A 19,718-nucleotide genomic window follows, 5' to 3' on the forward strand; every position below is an offset into this window, starting at 1 on the left:
TTGAAGAAATGCAACTCGATTTTATTGAACACTTAACTATAATACACACTTTAACTGTGGGTTGACACTATGCTGACTTGATTGGAGACCTGAGGCTAACCTGACCAGACCCTTCTCCAGTATATATACATCCATTGATTTTCTCGTATTGATTTATGGGATTAGACGTTGCTGGCTAGGCCAGTCTTCATTGCCCATCCATAGTTTCCCTTTAGAAGGTGGCAGTGAACTGCAGTCACTCAGGTGTAAATACACCCACTGTGCTACTACGAAGGGGGTTCCAGGATTTCGACCCAGCGACAGTGAAGGAACTGCGATACATGTCCAAGTCAGGATGGTGAGTGTCTTGGAGGGGAACCTCCAGGTGCTGGTGTTTCCAGATATCTGCTGCTCCTGACCTTCTAGATGGTAGTGTCTGTGGGTTTGGAAGATGCTGCCGAAGGAACCTTGGTGAGTTGCTGCAGCGCATCTTGTAGATGGTACACATGGCTGTTACTCTGTGTTGGCGATGGAGGGATTGAATGTTTCTGGAAGGGTTAGCACTCAAGCAAGCTGCTTTGTCATGGATGGTGCCGAGCTTTTTGTGTGTTGTTGGAGCTGTACTCATCCAGGCAAGTGGAGAGTATTTCATTACACTCCTGACTTGTGCCTTGTAAATGGTGGACAGGCTTTGGGGAGCCAGGAGGTGAGTTAATCGCCACGGGATTTCTAACTTTTGACCTGCTCTGGTGGCCCAGGATGTTGATAGTGGGGGATTCAGAGAAGGTAATGTCGTTGAATGTCAAGGATGATGGTTAGATCCTCTCTACTTGAAGATGGTCATTTCCTGACACTTGTGTTCTGTGAATGTCAATTGCCACTTGTCAGCTCAAGCCTGGATATTGTCCAGGTCTTGCTGCATTTGGACATGGACAGTTTCAGTATCTGAGGAGTCAGGAATGGTGCTGAACATTGTGCAGTCATCAGCGGAAGTCGCCACTTCAGACCTTATGATGGAAGGAAGGTCATTGATGAAGCAGCTGAAGATGGTTGGGCCTAGGACACTACCCTGAGGAACACCAGATGTGATGCCCTGGAGCTGAGATGATTGGCCTCCAACCACCAAAACTATCTTCCTTTGTGCCAGGTATGATTCCCACCAACAGAAGGTTTTGTCTGATTCCCATGAACTTCAGTTTTGCTAGGGCTCTTTGATGCCAAGGGCAGTCACTAACCTTTGTTATTGAGTTATTTTGTCTATGCCTGCATCAGGAGCTGAGTGACCCTGGAGGAACCCAAACTGAGCATCCGTGAGCAGGTTATTGCTGAGTAAGTGCTGCTTGATAGCACTGCTGATTACTCTTTCCATCACTTTACTGATGATTGGGAGTAGACTGATGGGGCGGTAATTGGCCGGGTTGGATCTGTCCTGTTTCTTGTGTACAGGAATACCTAGGTAATTATCCATATTGTCGGGTAGATGCCAATGTTGTAACTGTACTGGAACAGCTTGGCTAGGGGTGCAGCAAGTTCTGGAGCACAAGTACAATTGCTGGGATATTGTCATGGCGAATAGCCTTTCAATGTCCAATACCATCAGCCGTTTCTTGATATCAAGTGGAGTGAGTTGAATTGGCTAAAAAGTGACATCTGTGATGCTGAGGACCTCCAGAGGAGGTCAAAATGGATCATCCACTCGGTACTTCTGGCTAAAGATTGTTGTGAATGCGTCAACCTTATCTTTTACGTATAAGTGCTGGGCCCCGCTATCGTTGAGGATAGGGATACTTGTAGAGCTTCCCACTCCAGTGAGTTGTTTAATTGCCCACCACCATTCACGGCTGAGTGTGGCAGGATCTTCAATCTGATCCATTAGTTGTGGAATTTCTTAGCTCTATCTATCACATGCTACTTATGCTGTTTGGCACACAAGTAGTCCTGTGTTGTAGCTTCACCAGGTTGATGCTCATTTGGAGATAGGCTTGGTGCTGTTCCTTACAAGCCCTCCTGGCTCTTCAGTGAACCAGGGTTGATCCCCTGGCATTGTGGTCATGGTAGAGTGGGGGATATGCCGGGGCATGAGGTGACAGATTGTGGTCGAGTACGACTCTGCTGCTGCTGATGGCCCACAGTGCCTCATGGATGCCCAACCTTCAGTTGCTCGACCTGTTCAAAGTCTATCCCATTTAGCACAGTGGTAGTACCATACAACATGATGGAGGGTATCCTCAACGTAAAGATGGGACTTTGTCTCCACAAGAACTGTGCGGTGGTCACTTTTACCGATACTGTCATAGACAGTTGTATCGGCAGCAGGCAGGTTGGTGAGGATATGGTCAGTATGCTTTTCCCTCTTGTTGGTTCCCTCACCACCTGCTGCAGTCCCAATCTAGCATCTATGTCATTAGGGCCCAGCCAGCTCAGTTAGTGGTGGTACTACCGAGCCACTCTTGATGATGGATATTGAAGTCCCCCACCAGAGTGTATGCTGCACCCTTGTCACCCTCAGTGCTTCCTCCAAGTGGCGTTCAACATGGAGGAGTATTGATTCATCAGCTGAGGGAGATGGTTCGTGGTAATCAGCAGGAGGTCGCCCATGTTTAACCTGGTGCCACGAGACTTGATGGGGTCCAGAATCAATGTTGAGGACTCCCAGGGCAACTCCCTCCTGAGTCTATATCACTGTAACCACTGTGCTGCCACCACTGCTGGGTCTGTCCGGCCATACCCAGGGATGGCGGTGTCTGGGGATTATCTGTAAGGTATGATTCCGTGTGTATGGCTGTGTCAGGCTGTTGCTTGATTCATGAGAATACATGCTCTGAGCCAATTAAACATTGAATTCTTCTTTAATTGAGTCCAGAGGTGACAAAAAATATCAAATTCTTCACCTGTTGTGATTGGTGTGAATTTTCTTTACAAGAAAATAATTCAATACTGTCATGGAAACTTGGACCAAACAAATAAACCTCGACCAAACAAAGGGCTGGTTATTTGTATATTGTTGAATAGGTTTGCTCTAAAACACAATGCAGATGATTTGGTTTCACGTGGAATGCGTTATACTTTGGTGACCGAATAAAGAGAAGGAAACAGGTCGCAAAAGATTGCGGTGAATTAGTCTTAATATTAAATTACCCCCTAATTGGCCAATTAGACAAATTGCAGTAACTACAATGGAAACTAACAAATGAAGAGATAAATTAATAACGTTTATAAAATATCACAAAGAAAAGTACAGCACAGGGACCAGGCCCTTCAGCCCTCCAAGCCTGCGCCGACCATGTTGCCCGTCTCATCTAAAACCTTCTACACTTCCGGGGTCCGTATCCCTCCAATCCCATCCTATTCAAAGGATATGTTTATTGTCATGTGTACCAAGGTACAGTGAAAAGTATTTTTCTGCGAGCAGCTCAAACAGATCATTTGGTACATGAAAAGAAAGAAAATACATATTACGGCAACACAAGGTACACAATGTAAATACCTAGACACCTGCATCGGGTGAAGCATACAGGAGTGTAGTATTAATCAGGTCAGTCCACAAGAGGGTCGTTAAGGAGTCTGGTAACAGCGGGGAAGAAGCTGTGTTTGAGTCTGTTCGTGCGTGTTCTCAGACTTTTGTATCTCCTGCCCAATGCAAGAAGTTGAAAGGGTGAGTAAGCCGGGTAGGAGGGGTCTTTGATTATGCTGCCCGCTTTCCTAAGGTAGAGGGAGGTATAGATAGAGTCAGTGGATGGGTGGCGCGTTCGTGTGATGGACTGGGCAGTGTTCATGACACTCTGAAGTTTCTTGTGGTCTTGGGTCGAGCAGTTGCCATACCAGGCGGTTATGCAGCCTGATAGGACACTTTCTATAATGCACCTGCAGAAGTTGGTAAGAGTCAGTGTGGACATGCCAAATTTCCTTAGTTTCTTGAGAAAGTATAGGCACTGTTGTGCTTTCTTGGTGGTAGCGTCAACATGGGTGGACCAGGACAGATTTTTGGTGATAGAACGATAGAATGTACAGTGCAGAAGAAGGCCATTCAGCCCATCGGGTCTGCACCAGCTCTTGCAAAGAGCACCCTACTTAAGCCCACACCTCCACCCTATCCCTGTAACCCAGCTACCCCACCTAACCTAAGGGCAATTTAGTATGGTCAATCCACCTAACCTGCACATCTTTGGGCTGTGGGAGGAAACCGGAGCACTCGGAGGAAACTCACGCAGACATGGGGAGAACGTGCAGGCTCCACACAGACATTGACCTAAGCCGGGAATTGAACCTGGGACCCTGTGGCTGTGAAGTAACTGTGCTAACCACTGTGCTACCGTGCTGCCCGTCCCATGATGTGCACACCTAGGAATTTGAAGCTGTCAACCATCTCCACCTCGGCCTCGTTGATGCAGACAGGGTGTGTACAGTATTTTTCTTCCTGAAGTCAATGACCAGCTCTTTAGTTTTGCTGACATTGAGGGAGAGATTGTTGTCGCTACACCACTCCACTAGGTTCTCTATCTCCCTCCTGTATTCTGACTCGTCGTTATTCGAGATCCGACCCACTAAGGTCGTGTCATCAGCAAACCTGTAGATGGAGTTGGAATTAAATTTTGCCACGCAGTCGTATGTGTATCGGGAATATGATAGGGAGCTAAGCATGCAGCCTTGCGGGGCCCCAGTAGAGGACTATCGTGGAGGAGGTGTTGTTGTTCATTCTTACTGATTGTTGGTCAGAAAGTCGAGGATCCAGTTGCAGAGTGAGGAGCCATGTCCTAAGTTTTGGAACTTTGATATGAGCTTGGCTGGGATTATGGTGTTGAAGGCGGAGCTTTAGTCAATGAATAGGAGTCTGATGTAGGAGTCCTTGTGGTCGAGATGCTACAGGGATGAGTGTAGGGCCAGGGAGATGACGTCTGCTGTGGACCGCCTGCGGCAGTATACAAATTTCAGTGGATCTAGGCATCCTGGAAGTATGGAGTTGATGTGTTTCATTTTTTTTTAATATAATTTTTATTGGAATTTTTTACAGAAAATATAAAACATAACGACAAACAATGAAATGCAACAAAATAACCCATAATAACTGTGACACCCCCAGACCGTATCGGCGCATGTACCACATCCCCCCACCCCCCAACCCTAATGAACAACAAAAGAACTTTAAAAATATTAAAATTAAATAAACAAACATAGTCATTGTCGGCCCCCCCGTTTTCCCTCCCCTTTTCCCTCCCCGGGTTGCTGCTGCTGCTGTCCCCGTACCCTATCGTTGAGCCAGAAAGTCGAGAAAAGGCTGCCACCGCCTAAAGAACCCTTGTACCAACCCTCTCAGGGCGAATTTGACCTTCTCTAGCTTAATGAAACCCGCCATGTCATTGATCCAGGTCTCCACGCTTGGGGGCCTCGCATCCTTCCATTGTAGCAAGATCCTTCGCCGGGCTACTAGGGACGCAAAGGCCAGCACACCGGCCTCTTTCGCCTCCTGCACTCCCGGCTCCACCCCAACCCCAAAGATCGCGAGTCCCCATCCTGGCTTGACCCTGGATCCCACCACCCTCGACACCATCCTCGCCACCCCCTTCCAGAACTCCTCCAGAACATATGGGCATGGTTCGCTGGACTCCCCGAGCACCTGACACACCTGTCCTCACCCCCAAAGAACCTACTCATCCTCGTCCCAGTCATGTGGGCCCGGTGCAGCACCTTGAATTGGATGAGGCTAAGCCGCGCACACGAGGAGGAAGAATTAACCCTCTCCAGGGCATCAGCCCATGTCCCGTCTTCGATCTGTTCCCCCAGTTCCCCCTCCCACTTCGTTTTCAGCTCCTCTACTGATGCCTCCTCCGCCTCCTGCATAACCTTGTAGATATCAGATATCTTCCCCTCTCCGACCCAGACCCCCGAAAGCACCCTGTCGCTCACCCCCCTCGCGGGAAGCGAAGGGAATCCCTCCACCTGCCGCCTAGCAAATGCCTTTACCTGCAGGTACCTGAACATGTTCCCCGGGGGAGCCCAAATTTCTCATCCAACTCCCCCAGGCTCGCAAACCTCCCATTAATAAACAGGTCCCTCAGCTGTCTGATGCCCGCTCTGTACCAACCCTGAAATCCCCCATCAATGTTCCCTGGGACGAACCTATGGTTCCCCCTTAACGGAGCCTCCATCGAGCCCCCCACTTCTCCCCTATGTCGCCTCCACTGCCCCCAAATCTTGAGGGTAGCCGCCACCACCGGACTCGTGGTATACCTCGTAGGAGGGAACGGCCACGGCGCCGTTATCAGGGCCCCCAGGCTTGTATCGCCACAGGACGCCCTCTCCATCCGTTTCCATGCTGCCCCCTCCCCCTCCATTACCCACTTGCGCACCATCGACACATTGGCCGCCCAATAATACGGAGTTGATGTGTTTCATGACCAACCTTTCGGAGCACTTCATTACGATTGATGGCAGGGCCACCGGACGGTAGTCATTGAGGCACGTTGCCTGGTTCTTCTTTGGCACGGTATGATGGTGGTCTTCTTGAAGAAGATGGGGACCTCGGAGCAGAGTAGGAAGAGATTGGAGATATCCACGAACACATCTTCCAGCTGATGCGCGCAGACTCTGAGTGCATGACCAGGGACCCTGTCTGGACCCATCGCCTTCCGAGGGTTTACTTACAGGAAGGCCGATCTGACTTTGGAAGCTGTGACAGTGGGTATGGGTGTGTCTGGGGCTGCTGGGGCAGTCGACAGTGGATTGATGGTTTGCTGCTCGAACCGAGCATAGAATGCATTGAGTTCATCAGGGAGGGATGCGCTGCTTCCGGAAATACTGCTCGGCTTCGCTTTGTAGCCCATTATGTTGTTTAGGCCTTGCCACAACCACTGAGAGTCTGTAACGCTAGTCTGTGACTCTAGCTTGATCTGATATTGGATTTCTTGTATAGGTCAGGGAAGCCTGACTTGAACAAATCAAACCTGTCCTTCAGTAGGAAGTTAATTTCTAGATTAAGCCAATTTCTCAAGACGTCCCTTAAACATTATTATTGTACCTGCTTCCACCATCTCCTCCGGCAGCGAGTTCCAGGCACCCACTACCCTCTGTGAGAAAAACTTACCTCGCGTATCTCCTCTAAATCTTGCCCTTCGCACCTTAAACCTATGTCCCCCAGTAATTGACTCTTCCACCCTGGGAAAAACCTTCTGACTATCCATTCTGTCCATGCCCCTCATAATTTTGTTAATTTCTATCAGGTCGCCCCTCAACTTCTGTCATTCCAGTGAGAACAAATGAGTTTATTCAACCGCTCCTCATAGCTAATGCCCTCCATACCAGGCAACATCCTGGTAAATCTCTTCCGTACCCTCTCCAAAGCCTCTACATCCTTTTTGTGAAATAGAACACTATATTCCAAGTGTGGCTTAACTAAGGTTCTATACACTGCAGCATGACTTGCCAATTTTTATACTCAATGCCCCAGCCGATGAAGGCAAGCGTGTCATATGCCTTCTTGACTACCTGTGTTGCCACTTTCAGTGACCTGTGGACATGTACACCCAGAACCCTCTGCCTGTCAATACTTTTAAGGGTTCTCCTATTTACTGTATATTTCCCACCTGTATTAGACTTTCCAAAAAGCATTCCCTCACAATTGTCAGGATTAAACTCCATCTGCCATCTCTCCGCCAGGTCTCCAACAGATCTATATCCTGCTGTATCCTCTGACAATCCTCATACTATCTGAAATTCCACCAACCTTTGTGTCGTCCACAAACGTATTAATCAGACCAGTTACATATATTACAAACAGCAAAGGTCCCAGCACTGATCCCTGCGGAACACGCTAGCCACAGCCCTCCATTCAGAAAAGCACCTTTCCACTGCTACCCACTGTCAGAATTTTAGTGTGCTCTCACGTCATCCCCATTAGAGAACACAGATTTTGTAGATTGTAATATGTTTTGGTGGGAGTGCCTTTGAGATTTGCAGCAGATTTACCGATCTCGTTTTGCCAGGGCTGAAAATGAGTGGACCGGTTAGATAGCGGGAGAGGGGGTGGCATGGTGGTTAGCACTGTTGCCTCATGGCGCCGAGGACCCGGGTTCAATCCTGGCCCCGAGTCATTGTCCGTGTGGAGTTTGCACATTCTCCCTGTGTCTGCGTGGGTCTCACCCCCACAACCCAAAGATGTGCTGGTTAGGTGGATTGGCCCCGCTAAATTGCCCTTTAATAAAAAAAACATTTTTAAAACAAAGAAATGGATTGCGGGGGAGGCCAAATTGGGGAACCACGTCGGGCGCTGGTTGGCTTGCGATCTAACCGGCACGCTTCCGTTGGCGAGATCTGGATCCAATAATCACTAGTTAAGCCCAAACTCCGCACCATTAACAGGAAGGACCCCATATCGAACGGCCAGTTGTGATCTAATCACCGCCCCAGCGAGCGGCTACCATTTAGCGCACCTATTTAAAAACCTGAGGCTAGCGCAATGGCTGAGGAGGTGAGTAGCCATCTTCAGAATCGGGCAGTCAACCCGGGGGCACTGCGCGGGGGAGGGGGGAGCCTTTCCGAGGGGGGGACGAGCTTGGTCAGGGAGTTGGGCCACCATCGGTGGGGGAGGGGGTCACCCCGGGCTGCGGGTTGGGTGGTCTAGTGCCCGCGTCCATGGCATGCCATGCCCGGGTTGTTTATACCCATAATGGGAGCAGCTCCAGCTGCTGTCTGTCTGTCCCACCGAACACCCCAGTGACAGAGCCCAGCCCGTGCTACTGTGGTGAAGGTCACATTAACTCCCACTGACCGTGGCGGCCGCTGGCCACACAGCTGTAGGCTATTGTTAATGGTGAATTGTCAATGTTAGTAATGTGAGCACTTCACAGCCCTCAAGTGGATTCCCGTGGATACATGTGCCATGATGCAGGCGGTTGTTACTGCCCAGCGTCCCAATCAGATTGTGAGACATGGACATTTGTCCTGAAATCCGGAGGCATCAACACCACAGAGGGAGCAGCCAACATTTCAACACCCAAAACCTGGGCCACAGCACTGGGTACATCCCCGCAACCAGAGGGTGTGTGTGTGAACCGGGGAAGGAATCAGCACCCGGCCCAGGTAACGTTACCAGCAGGTGTCTGGGATACAGGGTCTGGAGTCCGGTGCCAAGGGGCCACTGCTGGGGCCGGAATGCGTGGCACCCTGAGAGATTGCAGGGGAAGTGAGGGTGGGGAGTCCTGGGGGAACCAATGGTTTGTCTCTCACTCTCTCCAATTCTTTATAGAAATCGCATGATGGATGATATTATGGGCCCTGTGGAAGCTCCCCTCGCAGTGATGCTGGCAGGCCAGGCAGCCAGACATCGGAGAAGGCAGCAGCAGCAGCATCAACAGAGGCTCGAGGCGATGGCCCACGTGCAGGGTTCTGCCCCACACCCTGAGGACCTGACCACCCATTAGGCCAGGGAGGGACCCAGAAGGGGAGACCGGCGATGGTCCATGGTGTACAGATGTCACTGATCTTTCAATCTGATATCGGACAGTATGTGCCACAGAAGGCTATGCCTCAACAAAGAGACAGTGTGGCACCTGTGTCATGTCTGTGCAGACTTGGCACCATGTGGAGGAGGAAAATACCCACTCCTGGTGGCCGTCAAGGTCACTGCAGTCCTGAACATCTACTCCTCGGGTTCATTCCAGGACTCCATGTGTGGTATATCTCAAACATCAGCCCACAAGTGCATCCATGAAATCACAGATGCCCTGTTTGCCCAGGTAGCTGAATATCTAGACTTTGACCTGGACCAAGCCCATCAAGATGCCCGAGCAGCAGGATTCTCCCCCACCGCCAAGATGCCCCAGGCCCAGGGGGTAATAAATGGCACGCATGTCGCCTTGCACACACTGGGCAGTGTGGGAGAGTCCTTCATCAACAGGAAGGGGTTCCATTCCCTGAACATCCAACTCCTGTGCGACCACCACCTCAAGATCATGCACGTGCCTGCACACTTCCCCAGGAGTGTATATGACAGCCACATCCTGGGACACTTGGAGAACCCTGGCATTTTCGAGGGATGACTGGATGGCTCTTGGGGGATAAGGGCTAATGACTCCAGAACAGAGGCTGGTGACCGATGTGGAGACCCGATATAATGAGGCCCATGTGGCCACCCGGGATGTCATTGATGCCTCGACCGTTCTCATGGTGCTCTGCAGTACACCCCCCCCCCCCCGTAGGGTCACAGGCCTTGTGGTGATCTGCGCCCTCCACTACCTGGCACAGCAGCAGGGCAATGTGCTGGAGGAGGAGAAGGAGGAACATGTGTCCACCTTCGAGGAGGAGCCGAACCAGGAAGGGCTTGAGAACGAGCCCAGGGAGGACCCACGGGACCAGCCAGAGGATGGAGGACAGGCGGTGGTGGCGAGGTCCGGCATGCCCTGAAGACCAAGGTGGCCCTCATCCTTGCCCGCTTCTCATCGGACATGGCTTCATCCATCATTGCACTCCCTCTCCCCATCCCACCCTCCGTCCCCCATAATCATGCCCCTTCCCCCTCCCCTTGTCCCCTCCCTCTGTACCCTCACTCCCATCACTTTGTTCCACCCTCCCAGGGTTGAGATTTTTGTTTAGAGTACCCAATTCATTTTTTCCAATTAAGGGCATTTTAAGCGTGGCCAATCCACCTACCCTGCACATCTTTGGTTTGTGGGGGCAAAATTCACGCAAACACAGGGAGAATGTGAAAACTCCACACGGACAGTGACCCAGAGCCGGGATCGAACCTGGGACCTCGGCGCTGTGAGGCAGCAGTGCTAACCATTGCGTTACTGCCCTGTCCCTGAGATTTTTTTTTTGATGATTTTAACCAAAGGACGATGATCTGTCTCAACTGTGGAAAGTTGAAAGTCCATACAAGCCTACAATTGAACCGAGGCATTCTTTTTCGATTTGAGTGGACCTCTGCTCTATTGTCACCATGGATCGTGATGCAGACGCGACTGGTTTCCAATCGTCACGCTCGAGTTCCAGAAGAACTGCTCCTAGACCATCTTTCAACACGTCTGTTGACACTTTAATGTACTTGGAATGGTCAAAAAATGTGAAAACTGGCGATGTGTTGTTTTTGCTAGCAGGTTTGGAATGAATTTCCCAATAAAATTGATCATACCCATCACTCTTAAGATAGCTTTCTTGTCATGTGGTTTTGGCATGTTGAGAATTGCTTGGATTTTGTCCTTATCAGGTTCAATGCCACGCGATGAGAGCTTGTCACCTTGGAATGTGATCTCCTCAGTTACTCCAAATTGGCACTTTTGCTTGTTGAGCTTCAGCCCATTTCTCCTGATGCTCGTTAGAACTTTGAGCAACCTCATATTGTGCTCTTCTATGGTTGCGCCCCAAACGATGATATCATCCACGTACACACATATACCTTTGATGCCTTTGATTATGTGCTCCATGGCACAGTGAAAAATGTCTGATACTGCAATTATGCCAAACGGTATTCTCAGAAAGCAGTACCATCCAAATAGAACATAGAACATAGAACAGTACAGCACAGAACAGGCCCTTCGGCCCTCGATGTTGTGCCGAACAATGATCACCCCACTTAAACCCACGTAACCCGTATACCCGTAACCCAACAATCCCCCTATTAACCTTACACTACGGGCAATTTAGCATGGCCAATCCACCTAACCCTAACCTAACACCTAAATGGTGCATTAAAAGTTTAGGGTGAGATTCTCCGCAAATGCGGAGAGTCGTAAAGGCTGCTGTGAAACTGGCCGTGTTTCACGGCAGCCTTCACGCCCGTTCCCGGGACCCGATTCTCCCCCCCCATCGGGGCTAGGAGCGGGACCCCGGGAATCATGGCGTTGCGGCCTTAACGACCGCCGTTAAGGCCGCGCGCCAAGATGATGCGCGGCTGCCGTCTGTATGACGTCAGCCGTGCATGCGCAGGTTGGATCCGGCTCCAACCCGCGCATGCACGGGTGACGTCATCACGCCATTAACGGAACCCGCGCATGCGCGTTTCCGCATTTCTCCACCGCCGCCCGACAAGATGTGGCGGCTTGATCCTGTCGGGCGGCGGAGGGGAAATAGTGCATCCCTTTTGGACGCAGGCCCGACGATCGGTGGGCACCGATCGTGGGCCTGTCCCCTCCCGAGCACAACGGTGGTGCTCCCGCCCCAAACGGGCCTCTGGATGCCCCAAACGGGCATCCAGCGCCCGTTTCTATGACGGCAGCGAGCAGGTGTGTTTGCTGCCGTGAAAAAACGGGCATAAAGGCCCAGCCGCTCGGCCCATCGGCCGCGGAGAATCGACGTCACTGTAAAAAACGGCGAGCAGCGATTCGTGACGTGGATCGGGCGTGGGGGGTGGTGGGGGGAGAATAGTGGGAGGGCGCAAAAAATGTCGGGAGGCCCTCCCGCTATTCTCCCAACTGGCGTGGGCAGCGGCGAATTGCGCCCTTAGTATTTTGTACTTTGTTCCTCTAACTTTAGTTGCCATAAACCTTGAGATGCATCAAGTTTCATGAAGGATTGTGCACCAACCGTCTCACATGTGATTTCCTCATGATTTGATATTTGGTAATGTTCTCTCTTGATATTCTCATGAAATTCTTTAGGATCCATGCAATGTTTTTCTTTAATATATCATGGAGGTTACCCAGTCGGTAGGTTCTTCTATTTTTCTGATTACTTTTAATTTTGTCATTCTGTCTAGCTCCTTTTTGAGGTGATCCCGAACAGGTGCAGGTACTCTTCTTGGTGCCTGTATCACAGGTTTTGCATCCTTTTTTGAGTTGTATCTTGTAGGTGAATGGTAGTGCACCAAAACATCCAATCCATTGTGGATGCTATGCCAGCTGCACTAGACCTAATTCTTCACAGGACTGATCACCTAATAATGAATCCAAGCCCTTGGATACAATATAGAATGGGATGAAATAAACTGTGTTCTTCACCACCACACTCAGGTCACAAGCACCTTAATATTTAATGCTCAAACCATTCTAATCTCTCAGAGATATTTTGTGATTTCTTCTAATTGGCTGAATTTTTAGATTTTTAAAATCAGCCATGCTGATTAAATTGGCTTTGGCACCAGTGTCTAACTTCAATTGCTCCATTCACTTCAAGTGGTAGCAGCCATTTGTCCTCATCAACTGCATTTATTTTACATGGTGGATCAGTTTGTATTTTTTATAAGTTTTTAAAAATAATTATTTTGTGTCTCCAAAACTTGATTCTGCCCCGATATTACTCCATCAAATAATGATGATTCATCACTGGAGACTGTGTCTGCCACTGTGCTGATGATCTGGGATGGTCTGAGCAATGTAATTTTTTCCTTCACATCTGGAACAAAATTTGCCGAACGCTGGACGCTGCCTTAATTTGTGCCTTTGACGGGCAGCACGGTGGCGCAAGTGTTCAGCACGGTTGCCTCACGGCACCGAGGTCCCAGGTTCGATCCCGGCTCTGGGTCACTGTCCATGTGGAGTTTGCACATTCTCCCCATGTTTGCGTGGGAAGATGTGCAGGGTAGGTGGATCGGCCACACTAAATTGCCCCTTAATTGGAAAAAATGAATTGGATACTCCAAATTTAAAACAAAAGAAATAGAAATTGTGCCTTTGACCACATCTTTTACACAGAAATACTTTGTCCTGATTCTTTAACCTGTTTGTTGGTGTGCGAGAAGCTGCAGGAACTTTCCCACCTTTTTTTGGAAGTTTCCCGCCATTTTTGAAAAAGGGCGGCAACCGGAGTGTTTCGCTCCAAGAAGACGGTGTCATTACTGAGAAACATTTTAGAATGCTGTGCTGCTGGCCCGTGAGCTTGACAAATCTAAACTGTTTGTTCCAAAGGCAGTTCCCATTCCCTCTGCAACCGTTCCCTCAGCTTATTTTCATTCACACCAAACTCACTCTGGTCCCGGATCATGGAAGATTCCACCGCAGAAAAATTACAGGTTTTAGCTTTTAACTTTAAATCAGTGATGAAATGATCTATGGACTCCCCAGTCTTCTGTAAACATGATCTAAACACATAGCGTTTATAAATTTCATTCTTTCTGGGGCTGCAATGTGCATGAAATCTTCGAATTACTTCATTAAATTTTTTACTATCTTCATTGTTTGCGAATTTAAACACAGGAATTACTTTGGGCCCTGCCGTTGTTAGGAGCATCGCTACCGTTCACAAACCTGATTGATCTTCTAAATTTACTGCAGTAAGGAACAGATTGAATTGTTGTTTAAACACCCGCCATTTGCTGTTCAGGTTACTATGAAAACTGAGACTCATTGGTGGCTTCAAGGACTCCATTCTTGCAGTCTGCAAAATCGCCAAATCCCTGTGGACCTCGCAGAAGGCTTCTTTTTCTCATTGTTTAATACCATCCAACCCTGGTAACATGCAATGTTCTTGTCGGATGGGCTGATTTATATTACATGAACATTTGTAGCAAAGGGTACAAACAATTTATTAACAGATGAATAACAGTAAGATCAAGCACAAGCAAGCTCTCTCCAGTTTCCTCCAGCCAGTCTGAGGGGTCACCTGACTCTAACATTCACTTATATACTAGTGAGACTCTTAGTGGTCAGTCAGTGAATTACAACACAACCATGATAGAACTACACCAAAATCTGAATCCTATCTGTCTGCTGAGTGCATGCTTGCACCCAACTCCTCCACGCGTTGTGCCTGGAGGGTGGGGGACTATGGGGAGGATGCTGGCTGGCCCGCAGTGTGGAATAACGTGTCCGAAGCCTCACATATCTCCGGTGTAATGTGTTTTAATGGTGTACAAGTACAATAGTGACCCCAACTGTCCCTAATCTCCAATGTTGCCGCCTCTCTCCTTCCCCTCCCACCCAGTGCCCTTTCAGTAATCCTCAGCATGTTTAGCCTGCGGATGAGCTGGCGACCACCATTGTCTCCATGTATGGAGGCTCTGGATTGGCCTACAGCCCTCCCTCCTCCCGCTCTGTGCCCATAGGGTGCGGGGAGTCACCTTTGGACAGAGGGGCAGCTGGATTGAGCTCCGGATGCCCCTGCATCCTCTAGCTCTGCCAACCCTGGCGGCTCCCCAATGTCCGCACCATGGTGTCGATACCCTCAGCGATGTCCCTCTGTGACCGGGCCACACTCTGCAGTGCCTCGCCAATGTCACCTGCATCTGGGACATTGTCCTCATCTAGCAGGACATGCTCTGGAGTGCCTCAACATGCCTACGTGTCTAAGGCACTGAGAATCTGGGTTCGATCCCGGCCCTGGGTCCCACCTCGGAAAAGTCCCCCTGCGTCAAGGACACATCCCCCATCACTGACTGAGCCATGCCTTGGACACCACCACTCATGCTGCTGACGTCATGCTCTCCATGCAGTCATCATAGAATCATAGAATTTACAGTTGAGAAGACCATTCAGCCCATCATGTCTGCACCGGCCCTTGGAAAGAGCACCTCACCTAAGCCCACACCTCCATCCTATCCCTACACCTCCACCCTATCCCAGTAAACCCACCTAACCTTCTTTTGGACACAAAGGGCAATTTAGCATGGCCAATCCACCTAACCTGCACATCTTTGGACTGTGGGAGGAAACCGGAGCACCTGGAGGAAACCGACGCAGACACGGGGAGAACATGCAGACTGCGCACAGACAGTGACCCAAGCTGGGAATCGAACCTGGGACCTTGGAGCTGTGAAGCAACTGTCCTATTTTACAGGAATGGGGAATTACAAAATGTTAAGTTTGAATTGTCAGATATGTTCAGGTTAATTAACTCATTTTGCCCCAAGCAGAATGGAACGTTTTACAGGTTGTACTTTACAGGTAACTGCAAGTGGAACAAGATTTGCAGTAGCTTCAAGAATTTGAGAATTTAATTATAGACTTTCAATATTGCAGCAACAGTCGGCCCAATTTAAAATTTAATAAAAGGCGGGGGGGGGGGGGGGGGGGGAGGCGGGCATCTGGTGAGAAGTTACAAAAGACAGAATAGATGGAGGATTGCGAGGTCATATTCACCAGTCTCAAACAAGTCCGAGCAATGCCGCAGTCATCTAGCCTATTACTCTAACAAGCAATCAGCAGTTTCAGATTCTGCATATGGGAAGATTGAAAATGATCTCGGACGCTACAAGGGCTCAAGGGGAGTGTCTATTACGTAAATGGGGGGATTACAGTAGTTAAGGATGAGAGAAACAGCCCAGTGGGATATATGAACATTGAGGAAAGGAATATGTATGTGATGTGCAGATGGGAGTTGAGGAAGTGATCGAGTAGGAGAAGAGGCATTCGAGGAAGCCATTGTGACCCTGTTTGTCAACTACGGCGGACTGAATGGAGAGCCATAAACAAGGAGGGACAAAATTAAAAGTGGAATCTATTTGACGGGTAACAAGAATGAGAATTTTAAAAACCTGACTCTGAAAGGGATTTCAAGAAGACAATAATAAAAAAACATACACAGTTCAGGTGCTTTCCATGGATATAAGGACAAAACCTATTGTTAAGAAGAGATTAAACAGACATTAATGGAAATCTGAAAACATTGTTGTTTAAATTTGGGGCAATTCTCAGATGTGAAAAAGCAATGTAATTTAGCAATTTATCTTTAAAAATACTCTAAATTAAGACAAAGAACAAGCAATAAAAATATGTTATGGCCTGGAATCAAATGGAAATGTTTGATTTCTGTTTTTAAAATGAAGATATTTTATTGGACTGCAAGTTTTCTCCAGGGCTCATGATTGGGATAGAATTAAGAAATTGAGAGTAGACAATAGGGAGAGGGAATCAAAGTAGCAAATGCAAATTGGGATATTGGGTGCAATTCAATGGAATATTTCAATCTTGCTTTGATATGAAGGGGAAAGTCTGAAGGAGGCTAGTAAATTGATAAACTTTCTCTCGGCAATGCGTGTGCCCTTGTTTATGTTTTTAATTTAAGAAAACAAAGTCTGATACTCTGGCCACCATCCCAGGCGTCTGGACCATACGAGGAGAGAGAAGCAACAACTTTGAGATCTTATGATAAGATCGCAAAGAGTTTATGAATGTGCGGCATGAAATTTGGGGCATCGCCTAAGTGTGCAGATGAGTTACATGTGAAGTAACTAACAGGCAGGAAACAAGTTCAAAATAGACCCTTTCAAGGATTTGAAATTCCTTGCCATTATGCATTGAAGAGCAGGTTCCATGCATGCACATTACTTGACAAACAGCATGGCATGAAATTGTTCATGGGGCCAACAGATTATGGAATAAAATGGGATTTAACACAAATTATATGAAGAGAAAACTGGAATCTAAAAAAAAACAAAGAAGTGAATTTTCTCCCTACACAGGTAACCCCACTCAAGGGCTAGAAAAAGCAAGTGATCAAGAATAATAATGATGTGGTGATTCCAGCGTTGGACTGGGTAGTAGCTGTGAAAAGCCCCTCATCGCCACATTCCGGCGCCTGTTCCAGATAACCTCTCCAACACATTAATACCAGTTAAATTAGATTTTGAGACGATGAGCTCAAGGTATAAATCATGGAGGTATTAAAATATTGGTTTATCTCAGCAACAACTAACTGACACCTCAGAAGGCCAATCAAGGGGATTAGGGAATCCCTGAGCTTACTTGATTTAGAGGAGCAAGGGTAATGATATCAATAGATGACCATCACTCTCAAGAGATAAATTAGAAATCGATCATGCCGACCTAGGCTAATAGCACGATTGATCACACTGAAGGCTGTGGCTTCTATGTAGTGAGTAAACGGCAGCTTTAACTGAATTTCATTGCACATTGAGTGTGGAACGGAAGGTTTGTTTTCGAATGCCTGCTGTTCAAAAGGGAGTAACAATTGTCCAATTGGGTAAAACCAAGGGCCAAACAGGAGGGACTGAAAAGGGCAATTTGGAGATCCTTAGATATTAGATAGTATACTGAAACCATTGTAAAACCTACAGCTCCACCATTTTACTTGGAAAGTTAAATTCTTCAGTTCCGACTGTGGATATTGCCAATTGTGACAGACATCATTACAGGGATACCGTTTGTCTGTGAGAAGCCAGTTTTTAGGCAGAGAAACGGCATGTTAGAAGTCAAGGTCTACTCTACAATGTGTAACAGGGTACCATTGTGATGACCCCAGTATGTCTGCTGATAGTAATGGGGTGGGGTAGATGATTGATGGCTACACCCCAGATATCAGACTACCAATATCTCCAATTTCAAGACAACATACATGCATTTGTAATGATTGGATAGTTTGGTTAAACATTTAGAACTTTAATATGAGTGGTTAATTATTTTCATATACTATGCATAATAATAATATAATAATCTTTATTGTCACTGCAATGAAGTTACTGCGAAAAGCCCCTAGTCGCCACATTCCGGCGCCTGCTCAGGTACTTTAAAAAAAAAATTGAGTACCCAATTCATATTTTCCAATTAAGGGGCAATTTAGCATGGCCAATTCACCTACCCTGCACATCTTTGGGTTATGGGGCAAAACCCATGCAAACACGGGGAGAATGTGTAAACTCCGCACGGACAGTGACCCAGAGCCAGGATCGAACCTGGGACCTCAGTTCCATGAGGCTGCAGTGCTAACCCACTGCGCCACCGTGCTGCCCTGTTCGGGAACATTGAGGGAGAATTCAGAATGTCCAATTCACCTAACAGGCATGTCTTTCGGGACTTGTGGGAATAGCGAAGCCTTTTTTTATTCTTCCAGCCAAAAGTGGACAAGTTCACATTTTCCCACATTTTTATACTCCATTTGTAGCCACCTGGGGTGACTACTGCTCAAACACAAAATGGAAGATTGCAAGGAATGCAGGGAAAATGGACATGTTGTAAGAAGCAAGCAGCTTGCAAAGCGCTTGTATATTTGGACTGCTGCAGAAACCAGTTTTGGCTGTTGCAGAAACCGGACAGCACTATGAAAAGAAAACAGTTAACATATTAATGAGGCGATACCGGGCGATCCCCAGGCACAAAAGAAACAAGTTAACACTAATCGATACATTCAATGGAAGGCCAGACTTTTCGGCGCCAAAGAAGCTCAAAACAATAAGTCCCAAGAACCGCCCCAGTGATCGAGATACTGCCCCGTTATTGGGGAATTCAAATCAATCGATTGGGAAGAGTCCCAATCGATTACGAGAGTATAGAGGGTCCGCCCAGGTGGGCGCAAGACCCTGAGAGGAGTATAAGACAGAGAGCGCGACCCCAGCTCTCTCTCTCTGCCAGCCTCTCCTTGACCAACCAGCCCTCCCAGCAGAACACCGTTGCAGCAGAAGAACCTTGAGGAGGAGAGGTCTGGACAGAAGCCGCCAACAAGTAAGTCACAACGCCCACTAGGAGATAGACACTCCTGACCCCTTATAGTCCATAACTACTGGAAGCCTGCAGACCCAGGACAAAGCTAGAAGCCGTTTGTTCCCTGATCCGGCAGTCCCCTTATCCAGATAAGTATTTGGTCTATTAGAGGTAGAATTAGCCTAGTCTTATAGTTTATATGCATGATTAGTAGATTACTGTAATATAATAAACGTGTCTTGTTTGAACTTACTAATTGGTGTATGGTTTTATTGCTTTGAACTTGACCTTGAAACTTGTGGCGGTATCTTAATGATACCTGGCGACTCCAAAGCTAACGAACAAAACAGAGCCAAATTAAGTGTTAAGCACACTCACCCAGAACGAGCAACACATCTGCCAAATTTTTACCCTCTCACTTGACCTATCTACCTCAGT

The sequence above is a fragment of the Scyliorhinus canicula genome, chromosome 10, assembly GCF_902713615.1.
Source record: "Scyliorhinus canicula chromosome 10, sScyCan1.1, whole genome shotgun sequence".
Classification (NCBI taxonomy): domain Eukaryota; kingdom Metazoa; phylum Chordata; class Chondrichthyes; order Carcharhiniformes; family Scyliorhinidae; genus Scyliorhinus; species Scyliorhinus canicula.